At 29.7% G+C, this 13,841-nt stretch overlaps 1 long non-coding RNA gene across 1 annotated transcript in view; it reads left to right on the top strand.

Annotated features, from left to right (window-relative positions):
• The window catches only part of LOC142330240 (uncharacterized), a 473,304-nt gene extending 460,146 nt beyond the window's left edge, over nucleotides 1-13,158 (top strand). The window contains exon 3 of the long non-coding RNA XR_012757741.1: nucleotides 13,066-13,158. This is a non-coding gene — a long non-coding RNA (uncharacterized LOC142330240). The remainder of the gene's footprint in view (nucleotides 1-13,065) is intronic.
• Nucleotides 13,159-13,841: the final 683 nt, after the last annotated feature.

The raw sequence follows: 13,841 nt of genomic DNA, 5'->3' as shown, positions 1-13,841 counted from the left end.
GAGTAAAGAAAACTTGTAGCTAGCTTTGTTTTTGAAATAGAAACAACGGAATTTGGAAGATGTTAGATTCTGTATCTTGTTTTGTAAAAGTAACGTATTTAAGTGAAAAATAATGAGACTTAAAGTTAATGAATTTAGTTTATTTAATTTTTTGATTTTGTAATCAAAATAAAGCTTTTAGATGATACTTAAACAGAAATTCATACTAAATATTAAATATTGTAATTAATTTTGTTTTAATGAGTTGATACTATAACCCTACCTCGTCGTAAAGAAACAGTGATTCATGAAGAATGAACAAATTTTCAGGACATTTTACTATTGAAAATAAAGAAGTTCACATGAACATAGCTTCGGAAACGCTTCGTTAACGAGTGTTGGCTGGTAAAAGTTTCACCCTGATTTCTGCGCCTTAGAGAAAATTAAGCTAGACTGTAGTACTTCAGGGGACCCCCAATTAAGGAATAAATTTATTGGTTTTCTTTTTTTATGAAATCTGACCTGAAAATTCTTAAAAAATAGGTCCAAGAACTAACTGTATTTTTTATTAATTTTCGAGAAATTTAGGGTAGAATTCAAAATAGTAGGGTTTAAAAACGGTATATTTTATGTTTGGCGGTAAAATAACTTTATTAAACGAGTAATAAACATTTAAAAGTTTTAAACTAAACTTTTAGAAAATATAATTGCGCGTAAAATCTAAAATCATATTAATAAAGGCTAAAGAAACGAAATAAAAATGTAAGTATTTCTACATTAATTTAAAACAGAACATATCAAAATGTGGCAGAATTTATTTAGATATTAAACAAAACGAAATTTTCAATATTACAAAAGAATATTTTAGAAAGCTGAACAATTAAAATTAAAAAAAAAATGTAAAATCCGATAAAACAAAACATCAATAAAACAATTTTTTCCTCAAAATGTGTACTTTGCAATCTGTTCAACTGGTGAACGATAAGCAAACCCTTTACAGCCAATGAGATGAGAATGATATGTATGACATGTAAATGAGGTGTGCTGTTGTACAAGACCCAGGTGGAACATTCCTGACCATTCCTGGGCATGATAGCTTTAATAGCTATCTACGCGTCAGGATGAGTCGGTCGTCTAAATCTGCCAGTACTGTGGAGAGCGGGATACCGCGCAACATATTGCCTTTCAGTGCCCAAGGTGGGAGGAAAACAGGATGACGATGTGGACGCGGTTGGGTGAGTTACCGCAGATAATATAGTTAAGATAACGCTTCATAGTGAGCGGAACTAGTCAATAGTCAGTAAGATAATAGGGGACATAATCCGAAAGAAGACCCTGGAAGAAGTGGAAGATTGGTGAGGAGTGTAAGAGTTATGGTAGGGAGGACAGCCCCGTTCAGGTAGGATGCTCCGGCGTCTCACCTTCAATGATTGGACGGGGACTCATGAGGTCCTTAGGTGGGGAAAAGAAAGACCGAGACCCAGCCACTAGAGGGTGCTTTCAGGAATGGCATAGCCTCCCAGGGGTGTAGAGGCAACTGGCACCCTCAAGACCGTGTTATACGGTCTTGAGGTTCCCTTCAAGGTTCCCCAAGGCCCAATCCACGATCGGGCCTTGAGGGGAAGGGAGTTAAAAAAAAAGCTGACTATGTGTCTTGTGGTTAATTGTACCCCAACTATCTCAATCACTAACGTACTTTCGTATTTCACTGTCTAGTATTGAAATTCGTATAAAAGCAATTAATTTTTACTAGGATTTGAACCTCGGAACATTCGATTTTGAAAATCAGCTGTTAAACAATTTGATTTGCAACGCGTTAACCACTACATCAGCTCGGTAGGTAAAGCTAATTAAAAATTAATTTTAATTAAATTTATTTCATAATTTGTCAATTTTAACAGCTGATTACACAAGATATGATATTTGTATTACCTTTGGATTATTATCTGTGGAGCCACCTGAATTACTTATAAAAACAAAAGTTTAGTAAAAAAGAAAATTTAGTAGAATTAACAGTGCTGTATAACTAAAAAAAAACAACCCTGTTGAAACATGGAAAGCCATCAAAAGATTGTTCATCGGGCTGAATGCTTTATTTACGGAAGACATTTTCAGCTCTTTATTTAATTTTTTGTAGGATGGTTTAATTGTTTCTGTTTATATTTGTTATTTTTCTGAAACGTATTTAATTCTTTTGTTTAGTAGTATTGAAAATTTTGTTTCGTTTAATACCTAGTTGAAATCTTTTTGATACCTTCCGTTTTTAATAAACTTTGAAATTCTTGAGTTTGTACTTAGTTTTGTATGGGCTATGTTGAGAATCAAATTCTCCACAAGTTTTATTTAAGACTTTTACGTCTTTATTATCCATTTTCAAACTATTTTACGTCAAACAAAATAGTGTCCTTTTTCGATCCCAATCTTTTGACTTTTATATCAGATTTCTTAAAAACTTCTAAAAATACAGTTCTTTAGCTTTTTTCAAGTTTCCAGGTCAGATTATTATATAAAAAAAAAGATAAAACTAGTAAATTTTACTCCTTAATTTGGGTTCCAAGAATTTAGAAGGCGCAGAAACAGGGCGAAATGTTTCGCCAGTCGATACTCGCTATGTTTATATGAACTTCCTTCTTTATTTTCATCAATAGGATATGTCCTGAAAGTTTTTAAATTTTTTGGAAATAATTATTTACGTCAAAATTTAAAACAAAGGGTATTTACTGATTAAATAAAAAAAAAAATGGTTAAAATTTATGTATGAGATTTGCTTTCTCTGGTAGTAAAGATGTTCTTTTTATATTACAAATCTGAATATCTTTATATATATATATATATATATATATATATATATATATATATATATATAAATCAATGTTTGTTTGTTCCATATGCGTTCCTATACCATTCGTCCGATTGCGATAAAACTTTGGTGTGTTATGCGCACACCCGCGAAGGTTTCTGAATTAGTTTGGACCCACTAGGTGGCGCTGGGGTAGTTGGTCTCCGTGTCGCGAGTGTTAGCGTCTCGGCCTTTCATCTGGAGGGCCCTGGTTCGAATCCCAGTCAGGTATGGCATTTTCATACACGCTACAAATCATTCATCTCATCCTCTGAAGCAATACCTAACGGTAGACCCGGAGGTAAAAAAAAGGAAAAACAAAGGTGGCGCTGGGGTTGAAATATTTCGAAAAATTGTATTTCTGGTACGACTTGGCTCATATTCAGAATATGTGTTGCTTTAATGGAAAGAAATACCTGTGCAAAAAACTGGATCACCTAAATGGCGCTGGGGTTGAGATATTTGAAAAAATTGCACTTATGGTCCGATTTGGTTCATGTTCAGAATATATATATATATATATATATATCAAAAGATAGGGCTTCATATCTCTTTCGAAAAACTGAACTAATAGCCATAGATCCTCTGGTAATAGAGCACATTACGGTAAACAATCAGAAAATTAAAATAATAAAACAATTTAAATATCTAGGGGAAATAATAACTTATGATTTAAATGAAAAAGTGACATGGAAAAATAGGACAAATAAAATTATTAAATCCCAAAAATTAACTCAGTCAACATATAACAAAAAATGCCTTTCGACTAAAACAAAACCTAAACATTATAAAACTGTAGTTCAGCCAGTAGTCACCTACGGAAGCAAGACCCTTTTCAAAATCACTCAGAAAAACCGAATTGATAAAATTCTGAAAATAGAGAGGAGAATTGTCAGAACTTGTATGAATAAAAAACACCAAAAAGAAGGCCGATGGTGGATTGTGCCAAATGAGGTGGTGTATTGAGAAATAGAACCTGTTACTAATACTATGCGGAAAAAAAGAATCTCGTTCTTTGGTCATCTCGTAAGGACACCGGAAACAAGACTGTCAAGAAATATCATTGAAAAGCTGTGGTTCCAAAAACTAGAAGTAGGATGGATCAAAGAAATTAGAGAAGATATGAAAGAATTGGGAATTTCTCTAACCGACCTACAGAATAAAACTGGAAAAATTGCAAAGCTAAAAGTCAAAAACATTAGATTTAAACAAAAGACAGACAAACGACAAAATAAAACGAAGAGGGTGTTTACAGATGAAGAAAGATCTGAACGGATGAAGAAATACTGGGCAGCTTGGAAGAGTAAAATAACACTCTTTTCTCAGAAAATATCTAACTAAAATTGACTTAAGTGGTCCCATGTTGGCCGTAAAGGCATAATAATAATAATAATAATATATATATTAGCTACGTGAAAATAAATATTTTTACAAAAAATGGACCCGCTAGGTGGCGTTGGGGTTGAGATATTTAGAAAAATTGTATATATGGACCGATTTGGCTAATATTAAATATATTAGTTACGTGAAAAGAAAAGGTTTTGCAAAAACTCTACCCGCTACGTGGAGCCGGTTTCGAGATATTTACGAAACACAAATGCACAGATAGACTTTCTTCTTCTATACATACAAAAGTACACGTTCGTATATGTTTCAGCTATAGACTAAAAAACTACTGAACTGATTTACGCACGCGTTTTTGCAAAATCGTCCGCGTTCTCCGGAGAAGGTTTAAAGTTATTGAAATCCTCGATATGACCAATAGAAAGAAAATTAGGTTAGTCGGTTCAAAATACTTGAACCGACTACTTGGTTAGAGACTAGTTTGAATTAAATCCGATAGGTATTGCTGTTGTTTTGCCAGTTGCATTTATTTACATCTGACTTTTATAAAGTGGAAGGTTAAATTTTCTGAAGTTGCAGAATGTTTTATAAAACTTTCACTTGTGTTCATTTAATCTATATATGATTTGATTATATATATAATCAAATCTAGCAATAGCAAAGCATTTCCGGGTCTGCTAGTATAATTTATATATGTATAGTTTGAAATATTTAAACTGGGATTCATTGAATTAAGCTGGGATTCTGTTCTGATGTGCACAGAGAGAGAAAAAATTCTCCACTATTTTTGTAAGCACTCTATTCATTTACAAGCGTCTACAATAGTATTTGTGATATCGCATACTACCTGGGGACTTTTCCGTCTAAAGTGACTTCTTACCATTCGTCCTCCGTTTTTTGTCTATGTACTATTTATGCTACAACTCCCTAACCCACTTTCTGTGTATTGATGTAGAAGTTTATTTCATTTCGTTTTGGATGTAGATTTTTATTCCATTTTTAAATACTTAGCGGCATTATTATTTATTTTGAAATCTTGTATAAAGAAGTGTGGTAATATTTGTCTTAGGATTAGTTCAATTTATTTTTAGATTACCTAGAGACAGTTAGAACTGTAATTCTAATCTTGGAATCAAAGGGTTGATTAGCGAGTATTTTTTTATGTGGAATAAAAAAAAATCCTCCTAATATGTGATTTTACTCAAATTAATAGAAAGTATCTGCTGCAGACTTTTAAGACGTATAAATTTATATATTTTTTTAAAAAATAATCGAACATATTAAATTGAATGATTTTTCAAGTTAATATTCAAAAAAGATCTTACAAATATAATTGATAGAGTGATCTTGAGAGCAGTAATACTGATCTCAAGATCATTTCCATCTATGCTTCAGATAATTCGCAGAAACCAAACTATCTCTATACGGTAGTGAAGAACCTGTGGTGATTGTGAACCACGATTAAGCTCCGAAACATCGCATCATATCATAGATCAAGATGCTTCATTCTCTACGGAATAATGGTATACAGTTAACTCGATAATTCTCGAACACGTACGAAAGTTGACGAACACAGAAAATTTTGTTTTATTGGTAGCCTTCTACCAACCAAAAATTGTGCCGAAGGATGTGGTGTCTGGTTCTCCCTTCTGATTTTCTTTTGATTTCAAGACAGTGGATCAGGTGGGATCTATTTCAAAACATAAATTATCTCGGCGGGAACAAAAACTCGATTTTCTTAGACACATCTTCTAAGATGATCTAGCAGTTGTAGTGTAGTATTTCAATCAGCGTAAACATAAACGGTATATATTTTCGTTCTTTATTTTCTCTTTTTATACCTGATATGTGATGTTTGTTAGTTTTGTCTATTTCATTTAGATTTTTCTTATAATATATTTTAAAATACCCACAACATCTGTTTTCCATGCCTAATAAGGCTTCAGTCGTTGCTTCTTTTTTGTCGTCAGTCATTTGATTGGTTTTATACAGTTCTCCAAGATTCCGTATGTAGTACCAGTCGTTTTTTATTTCAGTATACCCCACACATCCTACATCCCTAACAATTTGTTTTAAGTATTCTAGATGTTGCCTGCCTGTACACTATTTCCCATCTACCAGTCCTTCCAATATTAAAGTGACTATTCCAGGTTGCCTTAACATGTGGCCTATAACTCTTTCTCTTCTTTTAACTACATTTTTCTAAACACTTCTTTCTTCATCACTTTGCTACAACACTTCTTCATTTGTCACTTTATCCAGCCATTGATTTTTAACATTCTCCTATAGCACCGCATTTTAAAAGCTTCTAATCTTTTCTTCTCGAGCACTCCAATCGTCCATGTTTCACTTCCATATAAAGCTACGCTCCAAACATATACTTCAAAAATGTTTTTCTGGTGTTTAACTTAACTTTTGATGTAAGCTAATTATATTTCTGACTGAAACCTCGTTTTGCCTGTGCTATTTGGCATTTTATATCACTCCTGCTTTTGTCCATATTCTACTTCCGAAATAACAAAATTCTTCTATCTCCATAGTCTTTTTTCATCCTATTTTTATAATCAGTTGTTCATTTACTTTATATCTACTACTTTCATTACTTTCATTTAGTTCTTGTTTAATTTCATGCGACAGTTCTTGTGCAAAACTTCATCCATGTCAATCAATGTTTCTTCTAAATCCTCTCTACTCTCAGCAAGAATTTCTATATCATCAGCAAATCTTATCATCTTTATCTTTTCACCTTGAACTGTTACTTCGGATCTAAACTGTTCTTTAACATCATTAACTGCTAGTTCTATGTAAAGATTAAAAAGTAACGAGAATAGGAAACATCCTTGTCGGAGTCTCTTTTTTATTACTGTTTTTTCCTGTGCTCTTCGATTACTATTGTTGCAGTTTGATTCTATTATTCTTCATGAATATATAATTAAATCGGATTCATAATTAATACTATAACTCGGATTCGTTGAATGTATAATTTTGTTTCACCATTACGCAAATAAAGTTGTATCCTGTTGAGAATAATATAGCAATCATAATAAAAGAAATTAATAAAAAAATCCAACGAAAATTTAAAAAAAATAAAAAAAAGTGAAAAAAAGAGAAAAGTAATATCGAGAAAAAACAAAATAAATATATATAGACAGGACAAAAGGGAACAGGTATTTTTTTGTAAGCTATAAAAAGAAAAATGTTCTTTAGTCAGATAAAACTACCGGATCTAATATAAGTAAGCTGTTTCGGATGTAGTTAAAGATTTATCTGTAACAAATAGTTAAGAAAAATACTGGGGTGGTTTCATTTTTAATGATGTTACAGTCTTTTCTATCTGGAAGTAAAAAGAAATATAAAGGTTTTGTATTTAAAAACAAAAAAACGTAATCTGATAATGTAAAATTAGTTTCTTTTATATTAAAATTAAAAAAAAAAAAAATATTAAGATGAGAAGAAAATCTTTATGTTTTTTATTACTATGAAATAATATGAATTTGTTTTATGTAAGTGGGTAATTAAATTGCAGTCTTAAAACGTTCATCCACTTGAAGAAAGTTAGTAAATCTATAATTACATAGTCTTTGATTATTGATATTTGGGAAAGCTATTAGGTAAATTATTATTTTAATTTATTCATTTGAATGAGAATAAAGCAAAATACGACCTACATAAAATAAATGTTATTTACTCAAACGATCAATTAAAATGGTAAATAAATTCTATTTCATAAAAAGTATAATTATATTGTATTAATTATAATATTATTATATTAATGCAATTATATTATGTATAATATTTTTCAAACATCGGAACGGAATGCAAGGAAAGCGCGAGAATTTTTAACTCCCTGCTAATCGCAGAAACTGGGCAAATGTCACTTTCTTCCATGTCTTTCGTTTACCGAGCGGGTCATTATTTACTGGCGGTTATAATTATTGTGTTTTATTTATGAACGAAATTATTTTCTGTGTTCCGATTCTTTAGACAAGGGAGAAATTGTTACACCGGAGCTGGCTTTTAGGAGACTAGCCGCGTACGAGCTTAGTTCTACCGGTTTCATTTCACTTCAGTCCGTCCCCTGAAGTCTTTTCGATGCTATAGCCTTCCGGCCTAGCAGGAATGCGCCTTTCTGGAGCCCTAATATTTGGAGGACGCAATGAACTCCCCTTTCTGGAGGGAGTCGCATTTGTTGACGGTAACATAATTGTAAGAATTCGGAAAGGATGATGGATGGTGCTGAGATAAAATTAGGGAACTTTCTTCACTCGGGCTGTTTTCATTACTGCATCTCGACTGGGTTCGGTCGGGTCGGATTCCAGTCCGTGTTAGCAGGCCGGTCTATATTAATTGGAATAAATCAAAACAGGAACCAATTTGATAAAAATATTATTTGTCAAAATTTAGAAAGCTCAGTTGATGAGCATGGTGGAGATAGACCAGTGACTGGATTCTTGCTACTTACGATGTCCTGTTAAGTGTCCTATTCAGTGACATTGTGTATTAGCAGTGGCAACACTTCACAGACGACAACCATGTAGAATTATTTGGCATCTATATGTTTACGTTTTCTAAACTTTAGCAATTAAAAAATTTTCTTTACATCTATAAATTATACTGTAACTTTCGTTCCCTGAATTAAAAATAGAGTATTGATAAGGTTGAGTATTAATACATTTTATCTTTTTCAAAGACAGATTAAGATCATTCTCTTTGAAGAATATGTAACAAATTAGTTTTAATTTAATTCTCTTAGTATTTTACCAGTTAACGAATAAAAAATTTCATATTTTAAAAGAAAAAGCTATGATAACATTGGCTGCGGAAGTCGAGGGCGTGCAATAAATAAATTTGAATAACTCTGTTCCTATTAGAGATAAGATAAGAGAAAATTTCCAACATAAAACTAAAAATATGTACAAAAGTATAGCTTTTTGTTTAGAAAAGATTTAATTAACATAGTCTCATATTTTAATCATTAAATCTCTTTCAGATTTGGAATTAAGTTTTATGATAAATATTCCTAACACAAAATATTCGTAGAGGTTACATTCACTTTAAACCGGTACAAATTATATAAGAAAAATAATTTACAATATTACATCATATTTTAACTTCCTTGTACGAAGTAAAGGATGTATTGTAATCGCGAAAAATTTTAATGATTTTCTGAGTTCAACGATAATATCTATTTTGACTATCCCTGAATCCATTTTGACTAATTTCGCCGTGACATTTGTACGTACGTACGTATGTATCTCGCTTAACTCAAAAATGACTTGCCGTAGATTGTTGAAATTTTGAATTTAAAACTGTTGTAACATCTACATGTGAACCTTTCCTTTTGATTGCAATCGACTGAACCAAAAGTGTCCAAAAAAGCCCGAAATCCAAAAATATTGTGATATTGGGCTTTTTCTTAACTGTAGTAATCAGCCCTTTTAGAGCTTTTCAACGATATATCATAAGTCGTACTTATTTTCATTGGTTCCAGAGTTATAGCCCAATAAAATTTTAATTAATGAAATATTTGGATCTTACAAGGGCAAAGCACATCAGCTCGAATCCGATTTCATTTCCTTTTTTTTTAATTTTTTTTACTAATGTATATTGATTTATTTATAATTATTAGCCTCTGATTATAAAAAAAATTGCATTAAATACTTCAATAACAAAAAAAAACCAAATGCAATATAAAATTAAAAATATATAAAAAAACATGTAATTTAATAGGCGTACAAGTAATCATGAGGTGTCCAAATTTGATATTTTTCATTTGTGTAAAATATAATTTAAACGAATTCAATGAACAACAGAATATTTTTTCATTTTTTTTTTTTTTTGCTTGAAAAATCATACAAAAATGAGTTAAATAATACAATCTGAATAATTCGAAAACCTGTTATTACGTATTTACGTCTTTTACTACAGTTGAAATGCTTAAATTAATTATCAGATAGTTAAATTCAAAAGATTGAATAGAATTACGATCTCAAAAGATTGAGAAGGATTTAGTAGCGTGTAGTTTTTCTATTCTATAACCAAATTCATTCTAATCTATTTAAGTTAAAAATAAATAGACTAAAACTCCGTAAAAATTTCTGGTATTAAGTTTAGGCTAAAAAAAGAAAAAATAAATTACTAAAATTATAAAAAATACAATTCGTTTTTTAATTAATTTTAAAATAATTAATTTTTGTTATTAAATTTATTTAATTAATTTTAACATGAAGTTAAAGTTCAGTTAAAAATAAAAATATTACTTTATAGAACTGATACTTTCATTAAAAGCTTTTTTTAAATATTTTCTGTTAAAAAGTTTATATATTTTATTTTTATTTTTATTTATTGATATAAAATCCGTTTCACAAAAAAAATAAAAAATAAAAACGGTTGTCCACTGAATAACAAATGAATGTGATGAAAATAAATGTGTTATCGTTAAACATGTAAAAAAAACTGATAAATTATCAGTGATGTATTTTTTTTAAATACTGGCTAACTTTATACTCATAAAAACCATCAAAATTAATCTAATACTGCCAGATTTAATCCAAATATTTATTTATTTTTTAATCAATATACTTTTACATTCCAGCGAGAATAGCTATATTAAGGGGAAAGTATGGTGAACATGTCAAAATTGGGGTATCGAGTTTTTTTGCATATTTTTATTTTTTATAGTCAACTAATTTATCATGACCAAAAACACACAATCACACACACACACACACACACACATATATATATATATATATATATATATATATATATATATGTATGTACATGCGTATGTATGTGTGTTGCACTGCTTTTGGCCTTATACTTACAATTGATCTAACAAATTTTGGAAAAAAAAATGGTTCAAATATTTCTGTATAACCCTTACCTTTTTAAAATTGAAATATATGTTTTTTTGTTAGATTTAAAAATTTTTTTTTAAATATTAAAACCGAAAGTTTATACTTTCAGTTTTAATACAGAGGGTGTTAATAATTTACACAGAGAACTATCAAGAAATGCCCAATTTTTTTTTAATTATTGACCCCGGATCTAAAATGTTTTTATGAAATTTTTCTCTTTTTTCTTATTTTACCCTTTACTAAGGAGGTGTTAGATTTAGAGAAAATATTACTGAAGAAAATTTATTAAATATAACGTACATTTGAATATGTTTGAAAAATGTTTTCTTAAAATTTGTTATTACTTCTAAAAAATATATACTCTGTTTATTTTGCATTTTTTTCAACTCAAACCCTCTTATTTTTTTATTATTAATAGCCGTGAGTGTTATTCACTTTGCCAGTGTTTTTACGTATATCTATAATACTACAATCTATAATAATTGACTCTGACCTAATCCAGAAGTTTTTATGTTTAATGTAAGATATTTTGTATTTTGTTGTTGTTGATCATGAACATTTCATATTTTGGTTTAATGGACTAAAATATTATCTAAATATTATAAAACAATGTAATACATATTACATTTTATAATTTATAAACGATTCGTAAACAGATATACACCTTTTAATTACATATATAGAAAAGTTACATTCAGTAGTAAAAACCTTTCAAATGAAGTTTCTGTCGTAAGTAGCAGTCACACTAACACCATTTGGCACTCTGTCCGTAGATAATACCCTCTTTATTGTTAGCGGAAATCATCATTTGCTACACTTCTAACTGTATGCGGCGACATTTTTTTGACTTTGGAGTGGTCACTCTTACAAACACTGCTTTCAGGTTCAAAATTACGAATCCGTGTCTCATCAATAGCATATTATTTGATTCAAGAACTTCCCGTCTTCTCTTTATAACCTATAAGCAGTTCTTGTGCAATTTTTTGACGATTCGTTTTTTTCTGCTTATTCGGTTGGTACGGTACCCAGTGCACTGCAATCATTTTTTGTAGAAAGGTTCTGTTAAAATCCGTTGTATTGTATTTTTCAGTATTGTGGTATCATTTTCTACTTTTCTCATTGTCATACGGCGGTCTTCGTCGATCACCATGACAATATTAACCATGCCTTAGTTGTTTATAGCAGGAGACGGTCGGTCATAGTGTTGTACATCTATTGCACTCCATCTGAACTCCTCTGTACACTGCTGCTATCTAATGATCGATACATTATTGACACAGTATTGCCTCTTAAAGTTTCTTAAAGTTTAAATTTATTTTTTACTTATTGGAGGGTTTTTCTAATTTGTTTACTTTTTTTATTAATGTTAATATTAATATTAGTTAAATAAAAGCTTTTTTAAAAAATATTTTTTTATATTATGTAATCAAATATATTTTTGTATTTTTTTTTTTGTAATTTTTTAAGACTAAAAATAAAAGCTTTTAAAAAAGTAAAAATATTTATTTTTACACATCGAAGTTACATTTCGATGTCACATATGTGACATCGAAGTTACGTGTACAAAATTTCAATCATTTTCATACGATAGTTCATGAGAAATGAAAATTTTCAACTAAATGCATGAATTTAGCGTAGGGGTAGGGCGTGGGGGCGTGTCATATCAAATTCCGACACCGTAGTGCTGCATTGTCATCGAAGTTACATACGTGTACCAACTTTCACTGATTTTCATACGATAGATCAAAAGACATAGCAGTTGCAAGATTTGATTATTCCTAAAGCGAGTTAAATAAAAGCTTTTAAAAAGGATCTGGATAATTTAAATTATTATTTTTTTTATTATCACATTAGAATAAAAACTCGATTTTTTTCTTGTTTTTGTCCATATTCGGCTTAAAGTTTTTTAGTATTTATCTGGAATATTTTTTAGAGTAATTTCTGATTAATGTTAGTCTACAAGAAGGATAACATATTATGCTACATGTAATAGCGAAAATAAATACTCGTATATAAAAAATAATTTTTTTTCTTGTTTTACAGGAAAGGGACAAAAATGGATCATCTACAAATTTTGGACAGCCTTTTGAAAAAAGATTACGATAGACGTGCAACTCCAACAAATCATCTCAGTAAGTTTTTCCAGTTTTTTTTTTTTTAATTTTTATTTGATTTTTAGCGTATAAAATTTCCATATCTGTTTATTTATTTCATTTATTTGTTTAATTATTACGTAATAAAATGTAATAATTTCAACTAAAACGTTTTTATAATACAACTTAATAATAGGTTATTTAAAAATATTGATTAATATAATGAATTATAAAAATATCATGTATTAGATTAAAATATTATATATTTGATAATTGCTGATTATAGTATCCTTGCCATCGATTTTGATATTTAAAATATGGAATTTTATTTTTCAAAATAACATGGTGAAAGTGGAAATAATCATCATCAAAATAATTATGTCTTAAGGTACATCCTTTCGTAACTAGGTAATTCTTTTCAAAAGGATATAATCCTCTTAAAACTAGTATCGTGCTTCTCTTATTTCTTGTTGGTGAAGAAGTAAAAAAATTGTAATGAGTGATTGTTAATTTTTCATCTTCTCGAACCGGGAGGAACCTGTTATTATAATTATGAAAACATATCCCTAGTAAGATTTCATTACAAAGCTATTGTTAAAAATGTAATTTTTATTATAAAATGATAATAATATTTTATTATTTAGTACAACCAGTTCATGTTAAAGACAGAATTACGAGCCGCATATAATATCATACAGGTACTTTAGATATTGTAAGGAGGTTTGT

Source organism: Lycorma delicatula, chromosome 9 (assembly GCF_047948215.1).
Source record: "Lycorma delicatula isolate Av1 chromosome 9, ASM4794821v1, whole genome shotgun sequence".
In the NCBI taxonomy this organism is placed as follows: Eukaryota; Metazoa; Arthropoda; class Insecta; order Hemiptera; family Fulgoridae; genus Lycorma; species Lycorma delicatula.
The sequence above is the reverse complement of the archived record's forward strand: the minus strand, read 5'-3'. Positions and strand labels throughout refer to the sequence as shown.